At 44.0% G+C, this 19,781-nt stretch overlaps 1 protein-coding gene across 11 annotated transcripts in view; it reads right to left on the reverse strand.

Moving 5' to 3' along the window:
• psme3ip1 (proteasome activator subunit 3 interacting protein 1) overlaps positions 1 to 19,541 on the reverse strand; it is a 138,602-nt gene extending 119,061 nt beyond the window's left edge. Inside the window, exons 1-2 of one of the 11 annotated variants that reach the window (XM_085991247.1) lie at positions 19,419 to 19,541; positions 10,652 to 10,708 (exon numbers count right to left, since the gene is read on the reverse strand). The gene's annotated coding sequence lies outside the window, so the exon portion shown is untranslated. Of the gene's footprint in view, positions 1 to 1,241; positions 1,377 to 1,424; positions 1,444 to 10,651; positions 10,709 to 18,432; positions 18,513 to 19,298; positions 19,326 to 19,360; positions 19,380 to 19,418 lie in introns of those variants that run through there. The other 10 variants (XM_085991236.1, XM_085991239.1, XM_085991238.1 and 7 more) reach the window with 10 other exon arrangements.
• Between the last annotated feature and the right edge of the window lie 240 nt (positions 19,542 to 19,781).

Below are 19,781 nucleotides of genomic sequence, written 5' to 3' on the forward strand. Positions count from 1 at the left end.
AATTCACAAAAAGTCTTAATCTCCTTAACCTTTTTGCAGTAAGAGGTTTAACTTTGTTGGCCACTCTTCATGAGTCTATAATTTAATGCCTATAACCCATTTTGATGTCCTTTCTGAAATCCTTTCCAGCCCCTCTAGATAGGGTATTGGCACTAGAGCTTTATATAGGGTCAATCATTCCTTGTATTTATTTATATGCTGTGACATAATTCCAATGTTCAGTCATCTACTAAACCCAGATCTTTAACTTGACTCATGTTAATAGTATATACCTTTCATTTTTAAGCACACCTGTCCTTATTACTACCAATGTCAATAGCGTAGGTCTCAATATTAAATGCAATTTACAATTCATCTGGCTAGTTGCTAGGTCTCTACAGAGCTTCCCGAATTTTATCCCTTTCCCTGACACATCCTGCACTCCCACACAACTCAGTGTCATCTGCAAACTTAGGCACCTTTTAATGTATTCATCAAGGACAAACATTGAGAATAGATATTCCAGGAACTGGAGCACAGACTACTCCAGTGGTTACAGCTCTTCAATAAGGACCTCTACCCTTTGTTTCTTATTGTTTAAGGCTAGTTACAGAATCATCCTGGATCCCAAGTACTTCCAGTTTAGTTACAAGTCTCCGTTGCCTTCAAATTCTAGACATCCACTCTTACGCAGCCATTCTATTAACATTCCGAAGTAATTCAATAAATTAGCTTGCCGTGACCTGTATTTAACAAACCCATTTGGGTTTGCAATGAGATCCTTCGTTCTCATTAAATGTTCAACTGTCTCTTTTATAATAAACTCCAATATTTTTCTTACCAGATATCAAACTAACAGCTTATAATTTCCAAGATCATGTTTGACCTTTTAACATTAAGTCTTTTCCAATCATCTGCTACTACTCCTGTATTAATGAGTTCCCCCTCCAGTTTTCTTCATTTCCTTGTGTATTTTTGGCTGCATTTAATCTGTTTCATGCATACTTAAACATCCCAGATTTTTTAAAGGTCATTTTATAACATCTGTAATTTTTCAAATCAGCCTAGAAGCATTTCCTATGCTTCCAACAACCGAATACCATAGTTAAAACAAGTTTATATTGAGCAGCGTTAATAACAAATCTGTGATAACTTCCCTCTTCACCAAAGTGATAGAAACCTGTATTCGCCAAATGCCTCATTTATAGCAATTGTACACATTTTACACTTAGAACAGTCATTATAACCTAACAATCACATACTTGTTTGAGAAGTCACACCAAATGCAGGATACAGAAAAACATCTCTTCCTTTCACAAATTCCCTGATGCCAGTTGGTGCAGTAATGGCATTGAAAACTGAACCAACAATTTTGCAATTCAGTGACATTTGCACAGGCAAACTAAGTATAAAGTTAATTTCATGAAACACAACTACATTTCTACCTCACAAAAGGAAAAAGCCAATGCTAGCGAGCTCCACTCGAGGTGCTCAGAGGTATTCTTCTCAAATAAACTGTGAGACAACGGTTGAGAAACTGAATTACAGCAATAGGACGATCAAATTAGTCAACAAAGGCAGTTGTCATTTTAAATTAAGAGTAAGGAGCTTATGTTAAATACAGTTAGAGAATTACAATGTACATCTAATGTGCCATAAAAAGCACAGCACAGGATTCACAATATCTTGTCTAATGCCATTTATATTAAAAAATCTAATAAACCATCATTGTGATAGGGGACTTTAATCATTGGGAAATTATCACAGCTTCATCTACATGACTGTATCATGCATATCTGGGCAACTTCAAAATGTGCAGTGGTAGTTTGTAAATAAAAGCACACTTTAAGCTTTACTAGGACTTCTTCAGCAGACACAATTCAATCCTGAACAGACATCGCAATCTCCTCCCCAGGGATGTGCTTCACAAAATAATTTCTCCTCCCCAACCACTCAGACACAAATACCTGAGAATTCAGCTGTCAAGCAGATTACTGACAGTACTCGGAATAACGTATTCACCTTACAAAATATAGTTTAAAAACATATTTGTAATACTCAAAAGAAACTGAGAAATTTCAGTCTGATCATTTTCTGTCCTTTGTTTGCACGCTTTAGCAAGCAAAATACATTGTCCCATTTTCTGTTGACTATCATCAGTATCCAGATGCAAACTTCACTAATGGATCCCCTGTGCCATTGCTCATAGCTAGTCAGGTGTTTTGAGCAAGGCTGAGATGTTTAGCTGCTACCCAAGCCTCTATTACGGGCACTGCTCAACTACTTTCTTTAGGAATCTAGGCAATTGTAACTGTTTGTAAATTGTTCAGGTCAATTGGGGTCAGTACATTTTTTGTAAATTGGAATTCTCTCCACCTCCCAAAACCAATCTTTTGATTACCCCTCCTAATTACAACATCAGTTTTCCTTATGAAACATCACCTTACATGAAAGTTGCTATATATAGCACCTTTAACATAGTAAACCATCCCAAGGCACTTCACAGGAGCATAATCAGACAAAAGTTGACACCATGAGATCATGAAATAATTGGCATCGTCATTAAGATAGTTTTTTTGTTATTTGTGTAGTTCTGACCTTCTGATAGTAGTCAAACAGATAGATTTATCTAGGTTTACCTTTCTGTACATGTAAAAAGACAAGACATCTTTTATTCTGGCCAGAGACCCATTATGAAACTTTCATCAGCTGATTCAAATCTGTGAAATGATGAGCTAATGGTAGTTAGTGTAAACCAAAGGTAAAGTTAGCAAGGCTTTTGATAAGGTTCCACATGACAGACTGGTCACAGAGTTAAAAGCCCATGGGATCCAGGGTAAAGTGTCAAGTTGGATTCAAAACTGGCTCGGAGGCAGGAAGCAGGGGGTAATGGTTGATGGGTGTTTGTGTGACTGGAAGGTTGTTTCCAGTGGGGTTCCGCAGGGCTCAGTACTAGGTCCCTTGCATTTTGTGGTATATATCAATGATCTAGACTTGAATATAGGGGGTATGATTAAGAAGTTTGCAGATGATACTAAAATCGGCTGTGTGGTTGATACTGAAGAAGGAAGCTGCAGACTGCAGGAAGATATCAATAAATTGGTCAGGTGGGCAGAACAGTGCCAAATGGAATTCAATCCAGAGAAGTGTGAGGTAATGCATTTGGGGAGGGCTAACAAGGAAAGGGAATACACATTAAATGGTAAGACACTGAGTAGTGTAGAGGAACAAAGGGACCTTGGAGTGCATGTCCACAGATCCCTGAAGGTAGCAGGCCAGGTAGATAAGGCGGTTAAGAAGGCATACGGAATGCTTGCCTTTATTAGCCGTGCCACAGAATACAAGAGCAGGGGGGTTATGCTTCAACTGTATAAAACACTAGTTAGGCCTCAGCTAAAGTACTACGTGTAGTTCTGGTCACCACATTACAGGAAAGATGTGAGTGCACTAGAGAGGGTACAGAGGAGATTTACAAGGATGTTGCCAGGAGTCGAGAATCTTGGCTATGAGGAAAGACTGGAAAGGCTGGGTTTGTTTTCCTTGGAACAGAGGAGGCTGAGGGGAGACCTTATTGAGGTGTATAAAATTATATGAGGGGCCCAGATAAAGTGGATAGAGAGGACCTATTTCCCTTAGCAGAGGGGTCAAAAACCAGGGGGCACAGATTTAAAGTAATTGGTGGAAGGTTTAGAGGGGATTTGAGGGGAAATTTCTTCACCCAGAGAGGGTTGTGGGGGTCTGGAACTCACTGCCTGAAAGGGTGGTAGAGGCAGGAACCCTAACCACATTTAAAAAGTACTTGGATGTGCACTTGGGATGCTCTAACCTGCAGGGCTACGGACCAAGAGCTGGGAAGTGGGATTAGGCTGGATAGCTCTTTGTTGGTCGGCGCGGACACAATGGGGCGAAATGGCCTCCTTCCGTGCTGTAACTTTCTATGATTCTTAGTGGAAAACATAAGATAAGATTGCACCTTAAAAATAACAAGCAATTTGATTGGCTTCCTTTGTCTTTTCCTTTCACACAGAAATCACAGAAACCCCACAGTGCAGATAGAGGCCATTTCGGCCCATCGAGCCTGCACTGACACATTATCCCACCCGATCCCCGTAACCCCTACACCAACACATATCCCACCCTATCCCCGTAACCCCACGTATTTAATCCCCCTAACACTAAGGGTCAATTTATCATAGCCAATCAACCTAACCCGCACATCTTTGGACTGTGGGAGGAAACCGGAGCACCCGGAGGAAACCCACGCAAACACGGGGAGAATGTGCAAACTCCACACAGACAGTCGTCCGAGGCCGGATTTGAACCCGGGTCCCTGGCGCTGAGAGGCAACAGTGCTAACCACTATGCCACCGTGCTGCCCTTATTGGTAGATTTTGCTACCTGTACGTGCTTAACTTGTTTTCTTAGGCTCTTCGTAGTTTCTCTAATTACTTTCCTTGTGCGTGATGGATATTTTGCCTAGCTGTTCAGTTGTGATTTGTCAAATATGAAATTTGAGCCAATCAGGTCGCAGCCTGACCAGCAAAGTGCACGTCTAAAGTGTGTCGGAAAAAAGGTGCACTAGACAGAATGCATTTATATACACATGCAAATCTACCATCGCACAGCTATGTCAAACAAGTTAACAAGAATGTTATATCGAGTAACACACAATCTATATTAAAAATCTTGGGGGGAAAATTGGCTCGTGCCCCCTTTGGGGCAATAACATCGCTGGGGCATCCCAGCACACCCAAAATTGAATGCTGGCACCCCAAGCAGGAGGCGGGGCGCTACTGGAAACGCTCCCCCACCCTCTTGGGGCGCTCCCATTCAATATCGCGGCGCTACGTGCAGCAGCGCCATGTGTTGGCACGTAGCACCGCGGTACTGCAGGCCTCCCTCCCCTGATTAAAGGAGGGGGGTCCAGCGCAACGTGCACCAGGGCCCTGCTGGCCCATCGGGGAACCGGCAAAAGAGCCTGGCACGCAAGAGGAGTACCGGGCTGAGTGATCGCAGACGGCATCCCGCCCAAGGCGGCGAGGGGGGGGGGGGGGGGGGGGGCAGGTGCTGGCAGGCGGCCCCAAAAAAATGGCCACCCAGCACCTGCCCTTTAATTTGCGCCATAAATGCCACCATGGGGATTTATAATGGAAATTTTAAAATGACAAAATGTATGGCCCAAATATTCCGATCGCAGGCCTCCCATGGGCGGAGGGCTGCAATCTGGAAAAATCTGCACCCTTACCCGAGGGCTCCCTGGAGGAGCACAGTTCCGCTGCTGGGCCTCTCCAAACTGCCGGTGTGCAGGGCCCACGTATCCCAGGGGCGCAGGTAGTTCGCAGCGTTCCTGGGATCACGTGGGCCATGGGGAGCCAATCACAGAAGGGAATCTCCCATCATACATTTGACAGGAAGACCTGTCAAATATATGAATGGCGATCACCCCCAAAACATGGTAAAACTTCAAATACATTTTTTTTTTTTTTTAAATCACATTTTTAAAATGACTTGAAATTACATTAACTATTTTAAACAAAAATTTAAGTTTTGAAAAAAATAATTAAAGTTTTTAATGGGGCTAAAAATAAACTTACTTTTTTTTTTAAAAAGTATTTTTAAATGATAAATCAGTGGGAATTTTTTTTTTTTTTTATAACTTTTTTCAACTCTTATCCCGGTAACAGCAGGCCTTACGCCTTCTTTTACCAGGCACAAGAATTTTAAGTGTTTTCTGCGGACGAAGGGTCTCCCAAAAGCGGAACTCTCCACCCGCAGAAGCCCTTCTCCAGGACAGCCGGAGGATCTGTCAAGAGCTTTCTTGACAGATCGGAAATGCCGGTTTCCAGCGCATGTGCAGTGCATGCCTGAAACCGACATTTCTGATGTCCCTACGGGTGAGTACACAGCGCGTACCCACCCGTACGGATCGGAATATCTGGCCCAATAACTTTAAATTGGGGACTGAATTCTGTCTGCATGCCCTGGTCCAATTATTCCCAGACATCTAATCCTGCTGCATCTGAAAAATACATTTGGTCTTGACTTGCCAATGTGGAAGCCCATGGGAGGTCGCTGAGTATATTATAATCTTGTTTATCTCCACCGGCATTGCCCACAGAAAAAAAAATCCCTTTCTCGAGACTGTCATCTCACTTCTTTTCTACACGAATTCTTCTTGTGTCACTTCCTCTGTCCACTCTTCCACGCTGTCTGTATGGTTGTCACAAACCCTCTCTCACTGCAGTGTTTGTCTGACTCGCTCATCTCTGTTGCACTCTTCGACCCTATCCTCCACTCGCTTCTCTTTTGTATGTCTCCAACGTGTCTGTGTGGCTTTCAGATATCTTTGCTCACGCGTATACTCAATACCTGCCTCACCTCTTTAAAGACCTACAGTACTTGGGAAGGTGGGAATGGAGAGCGCCTGCAACATAGACGATGAAAGTGGGGATAAGGAGGGAAGTGAGTATCCAGTTAGTATCCAGTTTGAACTCCCGCCCAGGCTGTGACCCAAGTGCAGTTGGCTGCTGGCCTGGGTGAGCCGAGTACTGGAGGAACAAGCTCAATAGATCAAACAATCTTTTTTAATTCTTAACTTTTTTAGGCTTTTATGAGATTGGGGGCGAAAAAGATACATTTTCAAAATCAGCAATGAGTTCAAGGTCGAACATGCTCAGTGAAGCAAGGTCTAGGTGGAGCTTTTTCCAACATTCTTTCTGTTCTTAATTATATCACAGAATGATCAGTTACAGCTGAATTATGGCATGTCACAGAATCACAGAAACCCCACAATGCAGATAGAGGCCATTTCGGCCCATCGAGCCTGCACCGACACATATCCCACCCGATCCCCGTAACCCCTACACCAACACATATCCCACCCTATCCCCGTAACCCCACGTATTTAATCCCCCTAACACTAAGATTTCTTCCAAAACAATTTTTCACACCATCAAAATCTTCCTTGAGCTTTAATCCCATCTATTCTCTGTCATCAGTGGGAATATGTTTCATTCCTCAACAGTTTTATTGCCTCAAACAAAAAGGATAGTCGTAAGTAACCCACCACACTAAACACTTCTTGACCTCCAAATGCACACAGTCATCTCAAAAGTGATATTTTATTTAGAGATTTTCAAATATATTTGATTGACTACCCAAATAAAGTGAAAGAACACAACAGGACCACAATGCTCAATGCCAGTGCCATAATGGAAACAAAAGTTAAAGAGAAGCAATGGCTCCCCAAAGCCTTTCCACCATCTACAAGGCACAAGTAAGGAGTGTGATGGAATACTCTCCACTTGCCTGGATGAGTGCAGCTCCAACAACACTCAGAAGCTCGACATCATCCAGGACAAAGCAGCCCGCTTGATTGGCACCCCATCCACCACCGGCGTACCGTGGCTGCAATGTGTACCATCTACAAGCTGTACTGCAGCAACTTGCCAAGGCTTCTTCGGCAGCACCTCCCAAACCACTTAGAAGGACAAGGGCAGCAGGCGCATGGGAACACCACCACCTCCAAGTTACACACCATCCTGACGTGGAAATATATCGCCAATCCTTCATCGTCACTGGGTCAAAATCCTGGAACTCCCTCCCTAACAGCACTGTGGGCATACCTTCACCACATGGACTGCAGCGGTTCAAGAAGGCGGCTCACCACCATCTTCGAGGGCAACTAGGGATGGGCAATAAATGCTCGCCTTGCCAGCGACGCCCACATCCCATGAATGATTTTTTTTTTTTAATCAATTCACTGACCATCATTGCCTCTTGGCTACAGAGATCACTGCATATAAATTTGGTTGGAGGAAATCAGCATTTTTAAAAGTTGCAAAGTGTGGCAAGACTTATTAAAAGACCAATAATCTAGCGCCACCTGGTGGATGAACTAGACTACTACAAATTCTATACTATCACAGTGATATCGTCATCCAACCCGATATAGTTTCAACTCATTTTTAGCAGCATAAAAACCTGAGGCACCCTGCAATTACAGCAAGTATTGTGCAGTAATAATGACATAACTTGCAGTGTATCCAATGTGGATGATGGACTGATCGAATATGGTGGTGTTACTGCAAGGTTTAAATAGGTGAGGCACTTGTTACAGGAAACTTTGGTTTATCTGGAGGTTGTATGTCCGGAAACCTCGATCTAACGGCAGAAATCAGCAGCCGTTTTGGTTAGGTTTTTTTTCTTCTCCTAGCATTTTTTTAATTTTTTTAAAACCAGTCAGGCTCTGGAAAGCGTCTCTGTAGCTTAGCAACAGCTTCAGAGACGCTTCCAAGGTATGGGCCGAGTGTTTACAAGCTGTTGCTAAGCAACAGTGTTTGTTGTCAGATACGGAGATGAAAACCTCCATATCCTTCAACATTAGCGCTGGTCTATCCAGAAGTTTTGATAGATCGGCATCAGTTCGGTCCCGTCGGTGCCGGATATCGCGAAGTTTCCTGTACTATAATCTATCAGCGGATGGTGGACGCTGAGATGATTGTTGCACGATAGTGTAAATAATGTAGGCAAGATCTGTTCATACGAATAATTTTGTTGCCTGGGACCAGAGATTCAGCTGGGCAGCTGAAATAAAGAATCAATATTTTTTAATTCTAATTGAAAGCAATGACATGAAAATCTTATAGCAAAATACTGCGGATGCTGAAAATCTGAAACAAAAAAATGCTGGAAACACTCAACAGGTCAGGCAGCATCGTGGAGAGAGAAACCGAGTTAATGTTTCGGGTCGATGACCCTTCATCAGAACTGCAACTGTTGCCCCAGCTGAGATTCACTGACAGCACAGACCAAGGGTGAAACTTCGAACCGTCATGGTCTGGCGAAGGGTCATCGACCTGAAAAGTTAACTCTGTTTCTCTCTCCACGATGCTGCCTGACCTGCTGAGAGATTCTAGCATTTTCTGTTGTTATGACATGAAAATCTTACTGTCTATCACTGTACAGCAGTCACACTCTATGCTTAAACATCAAGCTCCACAACTTTTTTAAATAATTAACTTTCAAATTACATTTTGTGTATTACTATTTACACATCTACATTCTCAAGATTATTTTTTCCCCTCTCCACCAATTTTCTCCCCTTCTCTTGTGAAGGCACTGACTTCTTTGTATTGGGAGGGGGGGGGGGGGGGGGGGGGGGGGAGGGGGTAGTGTCTCACGGGCCACCTGATACCTCTGCTATTTTGCCCAAATGGCTATTCTTCACGTGCGAGCCTTGCAAGGACGTGTCAGGAGGGTATTTAGCACAGCAACTAAATCAAACCTGTCCTCATCCAGTATCCAGACATGTACAGTTCAGCAGGTTGGGGGTCAGAATCAGGGAGCCTGGGCGATTTTCCCCTTCCTAACCAATGGGCACCGAGGCAAATCGTAGCACTCACTACTGTTGCCCCAGCTGAGAGCCACTGACAGCACAGACCAAGGGGGAAACTTCAAACCGTCATGGTCTGCATGGCTCAGCCATTCACTACCATAACCAGCATCTCATCCGAAAGGCAGCATTTCCGATGGTTCATCATTCCCTCAGGACTATCACCTAGCTAGTTTTTAGGTTTTAAATGCCTTTGAACAATATTGCTTCAATCTAAAATGCTGTGTATCTACAGCAATGAGTAGGAGATATATATATATATCTGGGCAGGTTAGGATCATAGAATGCTGCAGCACAGAAGGAGGCCATTCAACTCACCGTGCCTGTGCCGGCTCTTTGAAAGAGGTATCCAATTAGTCCCACTCCCCCGTTCTTTCCCCATAGCCCTGCAAATTCTTCCCCTTCAAGTATTTATCCAATTCCCTTTTGAAAGTGATTACTGAATCCACTTCCACCACCCTTTCAAGCAGTGTATTGCAGACCATAATAAGTCACGGCATTAAAAAATTCTCTTCTTGTCGCCTCTGGTTCTTTTGCCAATTGCCTTAAATCTGTGTTCTTTGGTTACCGACCCTCCTGCCAGTGGAAACTAGTTCTCCTTATTTACTCTATCAAAACCCTTCATGATTTGGAACATCTCTATTAAATCTCCCCTTAACCTTCTCTGCTCTTAAAGGATAGAAGTAAAAGAACTTGCATTTATACTGTACCTTTTCACATCTCAAAGTACGTCATACCCAATGAATTATTTTGAAGCGAGTCACTGTTGTTATTTAGGAAAACTCGAAAACCAAGTGCATACAGCAGGTCCACCAAAAAGCAAGAGACAAATGACCAGTTAATCTTTTTGAAATGGTGTTGGTTCAGGGAGGAATTTGCCCAGAACACCAGGAGAACTCCTTGCTCTTCTTTCAATAGTGTTATGGGATCTTCAACAGCCACATGAACAGATGGTGCCTTGACAGTATCTCAAGCAAAAGACGGAACCTGCCACAATGCAGCACTTTCTCAGTACTGCACTGAAGATTACGTGCTCAAGTCCTGAGGTGGGGCTTAAACCCACTCTGAGATTACAAGAAGACATCAATTTTACATTAAACTAAAAAGGCTGTGTGCAGAACTGGATCCAAGTATTATTAAACGTGAAATGGTACCATACTCCTTTGCGTGTTTTAAAAACCACTTGAAATTTCCATTTTCATATTCCCTGGAGACAGAACATCCAGTAACTACGTTCAATGGAACAATGTATTTTAATATTCAGAACGTTGTACTCACTGCCTAGTCATTAATTGAAGAATCAGCTCTTCGAATAGGTGAAGTACACAACAAGCCCTGTGGAAAACAGCAGTTTAAAATCACAAACAATCATTCCTGCACAACACACAATTGATACATCTACACAAGAGCCGTGTATATTACAGAAACAACTGTGGCATTTATCGCAGAAGTTACTCTCCCCAAGCGCAGATAAACCCCATTCCCCCTCCACAGTACTGCTACATACCAGAAATCTACCTCTAATCGGCATACCATGTGTATGCTCCGCTTTCAAAATGCACGGGTTCAAAATTAAATATATGGGTAGAGGAAAAATATATAAAATAATAATCATTTACATTTTTTCTTTAAACAGAATAATGGAAAGGTGCAAAACTCAATCTCCAAAGCATTAGTAAAAATCCCAACGCACTTCAGACCTTGTCAAAATGGCAATTTATAGGTTCACATGGAGGGGTCGCTCTGGCTCTTGGCTTCTCTTCCGTGGCCTGGTCATTGCCTGGGTGGCCTTGGAGAGGGAGCATGTAGTGTCCACTGGTACACTTGACGCCTTCTGCGACCTGTAGGCAGCGCAGCGTGTGGAGTACATTTCAGATACCAGCAATAATATTATAATTTAATTGTTGATTTGTTTTTCTCTTGCTCTATTGTGCACGTTTATTTATTTTGACCTATTGCTTATTTATTATATTAATGGGCACTTGCCATATTGATTTTATGTTTCTGTTTGCTGACACTGGGGACACTTAGTATCACCCCTGCAGGCCAATCAAAAAAGGTCTAAAGCACTTCATAGCCAATGATCTGTTTCTGAAGAGCAGTCACTGTGGCAAAGTAGGGAAACAATATGGTACCATGTCAAGTGGCGTTTTACTTCATCTATGATCTCTCTGACCGATCTTACTCCCTACCGGGCCAGCAGTACGATTTTTATACAATAGGACAATTTGCAGACAGCAAGGTCCCACAAATAGCAATGAGATAAACAGCCGCTTAATCTGCTTTAATAATGTTGGTTGAAAGAAAAATATTGGCCAAGACATCAGGTCAGCTCCCCTGCTTTTCTTTGAATAGTATTGTGGGGTGTTTTGCGTCCACCAGAGAGGGCAGACGTCTCATTTAACGTCTCATCCGAAAGCGCACAACCTTCTGATTCAAGAAACACGAAAACAGAAATGGGCTGAGCTGCGATCCCCTGTCCCCTGCCCGAATAGACCGGCACTCACTCTACAGGCTCACACATGAAGAACAGCCACTTAAGGGAGGGGGGTCACCCCCTCGGTCAAGCAATCACCAAACCATTAGAAATCAAAAGAGGATACCTTTCGAAATGATTGGGTGGGATTGTATCAGAAAATAAACAATAATCAAATCGTCAGTGTAATAACTGCGACTTTACACAAACGGCTGTATTCAGACATGTTGAAGTAGTAACATTTTTAACCAGGTGATGAATGTCAGACACACGACAACCTGCTGTGATTAACACCACTTTTAGGACAGGCTCTCTTCATGGAGAGGTTTACATCTACATCACAAATTAGTCATTGTCTGCACTCGAGATAAGAGATCGCTTTGTACAGAGAAGACAAGCTGTGCTGTTAATATACTGACTAAAGTTTGCAAAGAGAAATTCCTATTCTACACATAATAAATTGACCCTTAGTGTTAGGGGGATTAAAATATGTGGGGTTACGGGGATAGGGTGGGATATGTGTTGGTGTAGGGGTTACGGGGATCGGGTGGGATATGTGTCGGTGCAGGCTCGATGGGCCGAAATGGCCTCTATCTGCACTGTGGGGTTTCTGTGATTCTGTGATTATTCTTAGGTGGAAACATATCCATGTTTAAGTTAAGCTGTCACTGTGGTACTTCAAATCTAACTTCAGGGAATTGTCCCAATTAGAAACAAAATCTAAATTACTGTGTGATATAACTGGATGAACGGAGAGGTCCGCTCGCTGTTGAAAGCACGCGACGCAGCATTTAAATCTGGCGACGCGGCGGCTTACAGTGCAGCTGGGACCAACCTAAAAAAGGGTATCAGGACTGCCAAAAGGAAACAGACACTGCGGATAGAGGATCATTTCCACAACAACTCGGACCCCCGGCGCATGTGGCAAGGCATCCAGTCCATCACTGACTACAAGGGCAAAAACACCAGCCCCCCGGTTAGCGATGCCTCCCTTCCGGAGGAGCTTAACAACTTCTACGCTCACTTCGACAGGGACAACAGGGAGCCGGCTACCAAAGCCTCGCCACCCCCGGAAGACCAGGTGCTCACTCTGTCGACCTCCGACGTAAAGGGGTGTTCTACGCGGAATGAACACACGAAAGGCTGCTGGACCGGATAGCATCCCTGGACGGGTACTCAAGGAATGTGCTGATCAGCTGGCTGATGTCTTCACCGCCATCTTCAATCTGTCATTGGCCCAGGCAGTAGTCCCTACATGCTTCAAGACCGCTACCATTATTCCTGTGCCAAAACAAACGGCTGTGACGTGCCTGAACGACTATCGACCTGTCGCACTCACACCCATCATAATGAAGTGTTGAGAGAGACTGGTCCTGGCTCACATCAAAGCCAGTGTTCCCGCCTCTCTTGACCAACACCAGTTTGCCTATCGTGCAAACAGATCAACGGAGGATGCAATCACAACTGCTCTACACTCGGCACTGAATCACTTAGATGGTAAAGAGACCTACATCAGAATGCTGTTCATAGACTACAGCTCAGCATTCAACACTATCGTCCCCAACAAGCTGGCCACCAAACTCCAAACTCTTGGCCTGAACACTTCCCTCTGCAACTGGACCCTGGATTTCCTAACAGACCCCAGTCTGTCAAATTAGGTAACCACACCTCCCCCCGCCCTGACCCTGAACACGGGGGCCCCACAAGGATGTGTGCTGAGCCCCCTCCTCTACTCCCTCTTCACCCACGACTGTGTGGCTGTTCATGGTTCCAACACCATCATCAAGTTTGCGGATGATACCGCGGTAGTAGGCCAGATTACCAACAACGATGAGTCAGCCTACAGGGAGGAGGTCCAGCATCTCGTGAAGTGGTGCGCCGATAACAACCTGGCCCTGAACATCAAGAAAACCAAAGAAATCATTGTGGACTTCAGGAAGTCTAAAGGTGGAAGTCACACCCCCATCCACATCAATGGGGCTGTGGTGGAAAGGGTGGACAGCTTTAAGTTCCTCGGAGTCCACATCACGGAAGACCTCTCCTGGTCCCTCAACACCACCTCTCTGGTGAAGGCAGCCCAGCAGCGCCTATATTTCCTAAGGAGGCTGAAGGGATGTAACCTGTCACCCCTGGTCCTCTCTAACTTTTACCGCTGCACAATAGAGAGCATCCTGACAAACTGTATCACAGTATGGTATGGCAGCTGTAGCTACTATGACCGGAAAGCCCTGCAGCGGGTAGTCAAAACTGCCCAACGCATTACCGGCACCCGGCTACCGACCATAGAGCACATATACCAGAAACGCTGTTTACGGAGGTCACGATCCATCATCAAAGACCCTACCCACCCCAGCCACAGTCTGTTCGCCCTCCTGCCATCTGGGAGATGCTACAGATGCATTCGCACCCGTACGACCAGATTTAGGAACAGCTTCTTTCCCAGGGCTGTCATCCTACTGAACTCCACAAATAAACTCTAAAGCCTGCACATCTGCCAATGCACTTTATTATGGTTATGTTTATGTTAATGTATTACAAGCCAAATGTATGTTGAATGTTTAAATGTCTTAATCTAAATGTACACTCTCGGGAGCCGCAAGCCTACATTTCGTTGTACTGCACTTGTGCACTAACAATGACAATAAAAGTTGATTTGATTTGATTTGAACTGCAGTGTAAAATTAGTGACATCAATAGTCTTTAATGCTTTTTGATTATCTTAATTCATTACCTCAAACTGCTTCCATCATCACCGGCGGTGACAGAACTGCAGCTACAGTATTAGTATTTCCACCCAGTGTTGCAGTATAAAACTCAAAATGCTCTCTCCAGACAAAATCTATGTTTGAAAGGGATTAATTACAGAACTCAGCAATTGAACTGGACAGAGTACCGAAACTGTACCAATACCGGGTCACTGAAATCTGCGTGACAACATTGTTCTCATCCTTTATCTCACATACCAAATTGAATTAATGCAAGTCAAGTCAGATATGGGAAGCTTCAGACTTCTGAAAATGTTTAGGCAATTTAACCAATGTATTTTTATTCCCCACAATTTATGATTTTCTACTATTTACTACATGTGGATTCCCAGCATTGTATAGGTCTAGATAAGGGGAAAGAAGCAAGAGAGCTGTTACCATTAAGCCTCACTCCAGAACTTACAACAAGGAGGTGCAGAAAAATCACCCCAAGCTGATGGTTCATCCAATTTTCTCCCTTGCAGTAAGAGGAAGTACTTGAAAATACCTGTACTTCCCAAAAGTCATTGAGAAGCTGGGCTGTGACTCTTGAATGAATTAAACCTAACTTTTAGCCACTGCACACTCAGCTCTAGAGATAGTGATCGTTCTATACTGAACTCATATATACACACACTGCAGCAACCGACTGAAGTCCTCATGAAGCATGCTTTTAAGAAAAATCCATTGTACCTTGAAACCTTCAAACATCAATAAATATCACAATACATCAATAATCACAGTAGTAAACAATACAAATTATTTTGTCTAGAAATTATTAGCCAGGTAAAAATAACTTTCTGAATTTTCTTATCCCATTTTAGTTTGCGGTCATCGCCATGGGAGGAGGCGATGGTTTGTCTCATTGCACATTTGCCTGGCTCAAAAGACTAGAATTCATATGCACCACTATTAACTCATTAAGGGCTAAATCCTGATACAAGCATCATGCTTTTTGGCTATTTAATTACACAATTCAACAACACTTATGCCATTGCTACTCAGATTGTACACACAAGATTGTCAGTGCCGTGGAACTCCAATATGCAAGGCTTTGAAGCAGTTTGGTGGCCACAACTCCCAATACCGGGAGCTTCTAATTTCAGATGACCAACTGTTAGGGGGAGGGTGGGGGAATCATGGGCCAGTAATCCCAGCCACCCAGGAGTGCCTAAGACAGCTAGAGGTATAGGCAGAGGCCTAGGAGCAGGTATCCAAACACCCTGGTGCTCCAGCATCAGGAGACACAATTTAGATTAATTTTAGTTTTTTCATTTCCTGAAATTCTTTTCCTAGATGTCTCAATTTCTTCCTTCCTAGTGGAGAACCAAGGGTCTAGCAAGAATGGGGAACTGAAATAAATTAGTATTACTGTAGTTAAAAAAAAAAGTACTGGAGAAATTAATGGGACTGAAAGCCAATAAATCCCCTGGACCTGATGGCCTACATCCTCGGGTTTTGAAAGAGGTGGCTATAGAGATAGTGGATGCATTGGTTGTCATCTTACAAAATTCCATAGATTCGAGAACGGTTCCCATGGATTGGAAGGTAGCAAATGTAACCCCACTACTTAAGGAGAGAGAAAATGGGGAACTACAGACCAGTTAGCCTGACATCAGTAGTAGGGAAAATGTTACAATCTATTATTAGGAACGTGGTAACAGGGCACTTAGAAAATAATAATAGGATTGGGCAGAGTCAACACGGATTTATGAAAGGGAAATCGTGTTTGACGAATCTGTTGAGTTTTTTGAGGTTGTAACTAGCAGAATAGATAAGGGGGAACCAGTGGATTTTCAGAAGGCATTCGATAAGGTGCCACACAAGAGGTCATTAAACAAAATTAGGGCTTATGGGATTGGGGGTAATATACTAGCATGGATTGAGGATTGGTTAACAGGCAGAAAACAGAGAGTAGGAATAAACTGATCATTTTCGGGTTGGCAGGCTGTAACTAGTGGGGTACCGCAAGGATCAGTGCTTGGGCCTCAGCTATTCACAATCTATATCAATGATGTGGATGAGGGGACCAAATGTAATATATCCAAGTTTGCTGATGATACAAAGCTGGGTGGGAATGTAAGTTGTGAGAACATAGCAAATGGAATATAACGTGGAGAAATGTGAAGTTATCCACTCTGATAGGAAAAATAGAAAAGCAGAGTATTTTTTAAATGGTGATCGGGAACTGTTGGTGTTCAGAGGGACCTGGGTGTCCTGGTACACGAATCACTGAAAGTTAACATACAAGTACAGCAAGCAATTAGGAAAGCAAATGGTATGTTGGGCTTGATTACAAGAGGATTTGAGTATAAGAGTAAAGACATCTTACTGCAATTATATAGGGCCCTGGTGAGACCACACCTGGAGTATTGTGTACAGTTTTGGTCTCCTTACCTCAGGAAGGATATACTTGTCTTAAAGGGAGTGCAACGAAGGTTCACCAGACTGATTCCTGGGATGGGGGGATTGTCCTATGAGGACAGATTGAGTAGATTAGGCCTATATTCTCTAGAGTTTAGAAGAATGAGAGGTGATCTCATTGAAACATACAAAATTCTTACAGGGCATGACAGGATAGATGCAGGGAGGATATTTCCCCTGGCTGGGGTGTCTAGAACCAGAGGTCACAGTCTCAGAATAAGGGGTTGGCCATTTAGGACTGAGATGAGGAGAAATTTCTTCACTCAGAGGGGTGGTGACTCTTTGGAATTCTCTACCCCAGAGGGCTGTGGAGACTCAGTCGTTGAGTATATTCAAGACAGAGATCGATAGATTTTTGGATATTAAGGGAATCAAGGGATATGGGGATAGTGCTGGAAAAAGTGGAGTTGAGGTAGAAGATCAGCCATGATCTTATTGAATGGTGGAGCAGACTCAAGGGCCAAATGGTCCACTCCTGCTCCTATTTTTTATGTTCATGTTTTTATGTTCTAACAGCCCCCCAAGAAGAGAACCACTACCACGTGACACAGCCTTTATCAATTTACTTAGCCACACACTAGAAATTACAAAACCTAAGATAACAAGATGCTGTTTGTTATAATACACCCAAATGTACCCTCAGAACCCCTCTGTCACTGCCGAACAGCGACTGTCTTATGGGCACAGAACTGTATGTATCAGTAACCTATGAAATGTGTTGCTTCACTTTTCAAATAGCTCATCAGTTATTTTGAAGAACCATGGAACAACATTAAATAAATACAGCAGCCAGACAGCATCTTAAAACCAATGAAAAAAACTACAGCTTCAAAGAGTTTACAACATACGAGGCCATTCAGCCCATTGTGTCTGTGTCTGCTCTTTGTTAGAGCAATTCAAAGTTCATACCACTGCCCTGCTCTTTCCCCACTGGACATCTTCTGCTTAAAATAGGCATCCAATTTTCCCGATAAATTTATATAAATTTATCAAACAAAATGAAGTGTTACCTTCATGATCTATGTAAAAGGAAACTGTAGGATCCTCTTGTCCTATCTGGTGTCAGACTTGGCTCAGTGGTAGCACTCTTGCCTCCGAGTTAGAAGAACCTGGGTTCAGGCCCCACTCCAGATTTGAGCACACAATGTCAGTTGACACTTCAGTGCAGTACTGAGGAGGTCCAATGTGCCTTTTCATGTGGATGTAAAAGATACCATGGCACTCGGAACATGAGTTGGCCATTCAAACCCTTAAGCTAGTTCCACCATTCAATGCAATCATGGCTGATCTGTATCTTAACTCCATATCCTTTTACACCCTTGTCTAGCAAAAATCTATCAATCTCAGATTTAAAATTATCAACTGAGCTAGCATCTACTGCTTTTTGTGGGAGGGAGTTCCACACTTCGACCCACCTTTGCATGAAGAAGTGTTTCCTCACTTCTCTCCTGAATGGCCTGGCTCTGATTTTAAGGTTAGGTCCTCTTGTCCTAGACTCCCCCTATTCAAAGAAGAGCAGGGGAGTTTCAGTGTCCTGGGCAATATTTATCCCTGAACCACCACCGAACACAGACGAGCTGGTCATTTTTCTCATTGCTGTTTGTGGGACCTAGCTGTGTGCAAATTGGCTGACGCGTTTTCTACATTACAACAGTGACGACACTTTAAAAGTACTTCATTGGCTGTAAAGCGCTTTGGGACGTATTGGGGTCATGAAAGGCGCTATATCACTGCAAGTCTTTCTATCACATTGGGCGTGGCCATAGAAGAGAGTCTCGGGGATTAAGACAAGCCCCCCTCCCCACAATCCATCCCTTTTCCCTGGGCAATGAATGTCACGAATCCTGATGAATACAAGGCAGTGAGAACATTAACGGCCGCTGATCTGCTGCTGGGTATCGATGGTCTTACTAGATTTTACAGTCGGTTTGGCGGCGAATATTAAACCCACGGGATTAACTCGCACCGCCATGAATAAATTACAGAGAAAGCCCGTCCTCACATTGAACCCAAGGGCTTGAGTCGGATGCGGACTGTCTCCCTGCGGCGACAGTGGCAGCCCCGGCCGCAAGAGGCAAATTGACCCGGGGAAAGAAGCCAGCCCCAAGCTCGGGCTTAGTCAACGTTCAAACAACCCGGCCCCATAGAGCCAAAGCCGGCCCCGGACATCCCGAGCAACACTGACCCAAGAGAGCCACAGCCAGAGCCGGCCCCAGACATCTCGAGCAACACTGACCCAAGAGAGCCACAGCCAGAGCCGGCCATCCCGAGCAACACTGACCCAAAAGAGCCAGAGCCGGCCCCGGACACACGGCAGCTCCCGACACCCCGAACAACACTGACCCAAGAGAGCCAGAGCCGGCCCCGGACACACAACGACCCCCCAGACCCGGACTCTCACCTCTCCGCCACTTCTCGTCTCACACGCAACTCCTTCCCTCCACTTCTACTGCCTGTCGAAAAGTTCCGGGCGGTGCTGTTCTCTGCCAGGCGCTGCTTGAGGTATGTCCAGTCATTTAGTGCGCGCGCACACACACACACTCATCATTCATAGAAACTTAGGGCACAGAAGGAGGCCATTCGACCCATCCAGCCGAATTCCACTTTTCAGCTCTTGATCCGTAGTCTTGTAGAATGAGGCACTTCAAGTGCATATCCAAGCATTTTTAAATGTGATGAGAGTTTCTGCCTCTACCACCCTTTCAGGCAATGAGTTCCAGACCCCCACCCTCTGTGAAAAAAGTTCTCAACTTGTAGTGTATGT

This window comes from Somniosus microcephalus, chromosome 6 (assembly GCF_052327205.1).
Source record: "Somniosus microcephalus isolate GS21.2 chromosome 6, FLI_Smic_1.0, whole genome shotgun sequence".
In the NCBI taxonomy this organism is placed as follows: domain Eukaryota; kingdom Metazoa; phylum Chordata; class Chondrichthyes; order Squaliformes; family Somniosidae; genus Somniosus; species Somniosus microcephalus.